Raw genomic sequence first — 5711 nt, forward strand, 5'->3', positions numbered from 1 at the left:
GCGCGGCCGGCCACCCCCCACCCTTCGCGCCCCTGCCGTGTCCCCCTTCTTCCCGCGGGCCGCAGTGGAAATCCCGAGATGAAGGTTCCCGGGCCCGCGGGGGGAGCGAGTTTCCATGGCCGCCTTCAGGTTCCGTCAACTTCTCCCCCGGCAACTCGGCGCCCTTCTCCCCACGGGGCCGCATGTGTGCTCACAGCGTGGGGCAGCCCTCGGCTCGTGTCCGTGCAGGCAGGAGCCGGGCGTACCTGCCTCGGGATGTTTGGAAGCCCACGGTAGCAAACACACCTCGTGGAAGGCAAGGGCAGCAGGAGAGAGGGGTCTGTGTTGCAGCTCGGGTGGGCCGGGGTTTGTTGGCAGCTCCTCCGTGCGTGTGCACTTCCTTTTGTGCTTGAGACGTCCTCGATGGATGAGATGCGATCCTGGCGTGCAAGCCTGGGCGGTACAGATTAAAAGCAGTTAAGGCTTTAGAGCGATAGATAAAAGCTGGTTTTGTTGGATTCGCCTGCAGCGCAGACCATTCCCATCCCTCTTTGTCTGAGCCCTGGTTCCGGGCGCTATAGCCTTATTGGAAATGCTCCCGAGCAGTCCACGCAGCCAGGGCAGCAGGCAGCTCAGCGCTTATTTACACGTCACATCTAAATACATCTCTAATTAGATAGAAGCAACGCCGGAAATGGCAGATTTGTTGCATATCTAATAGAGACCAGTGCAAACAGACTCAGCAGGGTTTCCCTCTCTTCTCCCCCCCCCAAAAAAAACCACCACCATCAAGACCAAGCCACTAATCTGAGAGCGAACAGAAATGACTTCTCCCATTTGAGTGCATTATGAACCACATTGGCAAATGTCTCTAATATTTAAAGCAATACTTGTGATGTGTGAGCTGAATGCCCAAATATGGACTGGGTCTTGAAACAATACTGGTGCCTTGGCTTTATTCCTGTGTTGGTGGACAATCCAGGCTCCGTGTCACACACTCTATCTGCCTTTACCAATATGCCAAGAGCTGCAGCTTCTCAGGCAGTTCAAAATTGTCATCCCTCTTCCCTCCTCTTCCTCCACCCCATGATAATTCACTTTTTTGAAGACTGATGAGGAAGCCAAGGTCCCCTAACAGTGACTGAACTGCAGGGGCTCCTGTACCGTCCATGCAAGCAAACTTTCTGGATCTGTGCAGCTGTGAGACTGCACAAAGTTGTTACGTTTTCATGTCTCCGTTTGCAGAGAAAATGGACCCAGGTCACCACAGCCCAAAATACTGAGTGCTGCACATACCAAAGTAGTTTTGGCAATCTGTGGCTGTCGTTTACAAGGTCTCTCAACTTTGACCGATGAGTGGCCCCTGCAAAGACAGGCAGAAGGCCGGCTGCAGTTCAGGTCGTAGCTAAGCAGCCACATTGCTCTCAGACTAAATATGGCTTGGAGTAAATCGGTGCTTAATGTGGAGGACAAGTGATCTCCAGTTTCTGCATGTCTCGACAGAGGTCTGTGCTCTTGCTGGGACCCTGCAGCATAGTTGGGTTGCACAGGTGATGTGCGATGTGCTGTCTTTTCCCCGAACACTGCAATACATCACATTTTAGTGTGGGCTTAGAGCAGCATGAAGCCGAGTTTAGTACTTCCTCCTTAGGCTGGTGTTGCTTTAGAAATAATTGATGGCCAGAGCAGGCCTCCTCCCCTCTTTCTTGGTTTTGCAAGAACCTGAGTAGAGGCACGGAGAGCCGGGCTTACCCTTTTTAACTACGCCTAGCAGCGCTCGCTGGCTGCATCGCGTGTGCGTGCCGGAGGGAACGCGGAGGCCCGGGCTGCAGGCAGGGGGAGTTCCCCTGGCCGTGAGCAGATCCCGTTAATCCTCTGGCCTTTCAGGGAACCGGCTTACAGCAGCCGCTGCTCCGGAGCGACCTTTCCCTCCGACCTGACCTGCTCAGGTCCCCGGGCTGCGGCGGGCAGGGAGGTCTCTGCCAGGAGAGTGCATCCTTCCTCGGGTTTCTCCGGAGCAGGCATCCAGCGCTCCTTTGAATGGCCGAGCAGATGAGGTGGGGACGGAAAGGAAGAGGCCAAGAACTCCTTGCAAATGTGGCTTTAGGAAAGTTCTGCTGCTTTCCAGCAGGGAATTCATTTTTCCTTGTTTGCTGGACAGCAGTTCTTGGCTGAGTGGAGATGTTTTTCCCCTCCTCTCTTCCACTGCTGGAAAAGTTAGCGAGTAAGAGCACGCCTCCGTACCTGCCCGCTTGTGTTCCAAAACTGTTGTCTGAATTATTTGGGACTCCTCCTTCACTCTTTGCACCCCAAACCTACCTCATGAGCTGACAGATTTGGTGCTGTGTGATTAGACATGCAAGGAAGTCCGCTTGGAAAAGATCCTGACAGCATGAAATATAATTTGTGATCTGAAAGACAGTTTCCAGTATAATCTCATTATGCACCACAGACTCCCGGTGTTATTTTGTAGAAGGCGGACAATGATCAATTTACATTGACCTAGGGCTGGGCGAGCTTTTAGATGGTAATTGCCATATTGATTTGCATGCAAAAAGAAGACCTGCTAAAATTAAAGACCGGAAGCTAAATTAAACTAAATTTATTGTCTAGGTGCAAACTAAAAGACTTGTTAAAGTCTAGGGTAGACTTGGAAAGCTATGAAATTGAGAGAAACATGATTCTCATCCCTATCACTCCGTAAAATGAATCTACAGGATGGGACAAGGGGCTGCAAAGCACCCATTGTGAGTGGAGGCACACAAGCCGGGGCTGTTCCGTGTAAGCCCTGACTCCCTAAACAATCAGAGAATAAAATATCTCCTCTGTCCAATGAAAATCTCCGTCTGAATGTTGGGATTGTCGTGCTAAGGAAAACAAAGCTTTATTTGGATAAGACAATTAAAGTGGAAAGCACAGAATCCACCAGCCACACTGGGAACAGCTCGTATAAAGAGCTGAGTGTGTTCAGTAGAGCACAGGGGAAAGGGGAGGCTCGGGGCTGTGCTCCACGGCCGAGCCTACATCGGGAAAGCCTCATTGTGCTTCCTGTGCCTTCTCCTCGGCCAGGAGGGCGAGAATGCTCCCAGCCTTGGTGCTCTCTTTCCTGTGGCTTCTGCTGCCCTTGGAGCAATCTCCCATATCCAGGAGCAATCTCCCATATCCAGGAGCTGCACCAGCTCAGCGCTGTGGTGGGATCTTTCCCCATGCACCTCTAGACAGCCCACGGTGGGTTGCAGTCTGCCAGCCAGCTCATTCTTTCTCAGAGCGTGGTTTGCTTTTCGTTTTCAGCTGGAGTAGCTCATGGTCATACCCCAGTACCTCACCTGGGGACCTTGTATGCCTTTCAAGTATTCGTATATTACAAAACGTTTGGGCCTGTACCCTCAGTTATAAAAGTCAGAATTCAACCTTCACTGGGAGTATTGGAGTAGATGGCACTTGGCATAGTTGATAGCAGAGAAGTACGCCTGTACTTGCACAGAGAGCAGACTCCATGCTTGGGGCAGCCCTATGGGTGTCCTTCTGCCTGTGTGGACAGGTGCCATGGGGCTGCCTGTCCCTCACCCACCGCTGTGTTTCCTCTGTGTTCCCCAGGGGTGGGGTGGCATTGCATCTGGGAGTCTCCTGGAGGGCTGAGAGAGCTTTGCGGGGCTTGTTTAGTCGTGGTTTGAGTAAGGCATTTGTGTATGGTGACAGGTAGGGACAGAGAAGTGAAATCAAAGCTGGGGGGGTGTATTCTCAGCTCTCCTTGAAATTCACAAAGAACTTGTTAAGGGCACAAGAAGGGGTGGGCTGAGCTCCTCTTTCTAAGCGTAAATTCCCTCCCTGAGCCAAACTTTCTCCATGTGAAAGCTCCCGGCTATGGAGAGATCCTACAGGGATCTCTGATCCTCGGGCAATCCCCTTTGCTCCCACGCCCCGGTGTGCTGGGTTGTGCTTTAAGCTTCTCCAGCTTGCCCACAGCAGTGGGAGGCTGAGCTGGGTGTTGGGGAAAGCCCTTCCCACAGGCTGCAGTCCCCCAGGTTCACCTTGCTCTGGCCTGGTTGTGCTCCCCGTGCAGTGTTTTCCTTTCCTCCCGTTTCAGTAGTCAAGCACAAAGTGGATTAGCAAAGCCCGGTGCAGAATTAAGCAGCCCGGTGTGAAGTTATGCGGAGCCTGCCTTCCGCTGCAGACCTCCTGTGCTGTGCTGTGCTATGCTTTGCCGTGCCAGGGCAGCCCAGGACCAGCGGGCAGGGGTGGATGCTTCCTGGGGTCTCCACGCCTCGCTGGGTGAGGAGAGAAATACCTCTGGCTAAAGTTGGGAGCAGCAGGGGAAGCCGGAACACTACTTGCAAGCAGGAAGTGATCTCCCAGGGTAAACGTTTTAATGGAAGTGTAACCTGGCATTGCACAAAACCCCAACCCAGGGTGGCTGCTGCCAGCTGGGGAGGATGCAGAGCTCGGGGAGATGTGTGGGAGGCTGTGCCGTGCAGTGCCAGGGGCACCCACAGCGGAGCCCTGTGTGCAGAGCTGGAGGCGGCTGTGGCGCGGCCTGCCCTGAGCAGGTGGCTGAAGGTTGTCTTATTTTAGCTACAGAAATATCTCTCTAGATCCATTACTGCGAGATCTCGTTTGCAATAAACTATATTGGCTCCCCTCTTTATACAAATTGCTGGTATGAAAGAAAACCCAGCCTATATGCATGGAGGCAGGCATGAGCTAGTGAGATCAGGTTTCCTACTGAGCTCCCAGAGGAGAAGTCAGCATTTGATTGAAGCTACACTTGGTTCTTGGTTCCCAGGGGACAGCAGCCCTGAAACACGAGAGCCCTCCCTCCTTTTTTCCCCCCTTCTCTCTTCTTCCTCTAAAAGCCTTTGTGCTGAAAGAGCCTCAGTAGGCACGAATCGCCTGTCTCTCACAAGACTGTGTTGCAGCCTTTGCTGACATTGTTCTGTTAGCAGTGGTTTTTACCAGGCCAGCAGATTTCAAGCTACGTATAGGCAATGAATAGTCGATGATACTGACCTGCGAATATGTACTGGCATCTTTGGGCGGGGGATCTGATTCGGAAGTCGATTGGAGACTTATCACATGAGCATGAAGCACCTTACCTGCCTGGGTAGTGCTGCCCTTTGGCAGGAGTTAGGCCAAGATGGAGACATGCTTCCAATAAAATCAGCTGTTTTTCCTTACTGGTGCCGGCTCCCAAAGTGCATATAGGTACATAGAGAGCGTTATTCCAGCTCCTGTGGCCTCGTAAAGAGTTTGTGCGGGACACAAATTTCAGAGAAAGTTGCCGTGTCTTGGTTTTCTCTTAAGAGATACACAGTTTGGGTAATGCCAGGAGTCAGACTGGGCAAGGAAAGGTTTCCTCGAACAGATTTATTTTCCCCATGCTTCTGTAAAGTAAATTCCACGTCTCCTCCAACTTTGCTGCTGATGTAAAAATAAGTAAGGGCAGGGAAGGAGGTACGAGGATTTACGCTCAAATTCCAGCTGTGCCCAAAAAAACGCCCTCTGAGAGCGTGCAGTGCACTCCTTTGCTGCCAGGTGGTTGTATCATGAACGAAGCTGGAGTCGTGCTTTAGGTTATTGGCATTTTTCTTTTCTCAGTTTTTCTTTCTCCTTACGATGGAAAGGAGAAGGTGGGAGCGTGTTTCTGTCGCCCGGCTGAGCGGAGGGGCCGGGGCCGCCGCGGGTTGCGGGATCACCGCCGCGGGCAGGGCTGGCGGCGGGGGCCCCCGGGGGGG

At 52.5% G+C, this 5711-nt stretch overlaps 1 protein-coding gene across 1 annotated transcript in view; it reads left to right on the forward strand.

The window, feature by feature from the left end:
- Positions 1 to 5711, forward strand: part of BCOR (BCL6 corepressor) — a 55437-nt gene that overhangs the window by 987 nt on the left and 48739 nt on the right.

This window comes from Corvus brachyrhynchos, unplaced genomic scaffold (assembly GCF_000691975.1).
Source record: "Corvus brachyrhynchos isolate BGI_N302 unplaced genomic scaffold, ASM69197v1 scaffold34, whole genome shotgun sequence".
Taxonomy (NCBI): Eukaryota; Metazoa; Chordata; class Aves; order Passeriformes; family Corvidae; genus Corvus; species Corvus brachyrhynchos.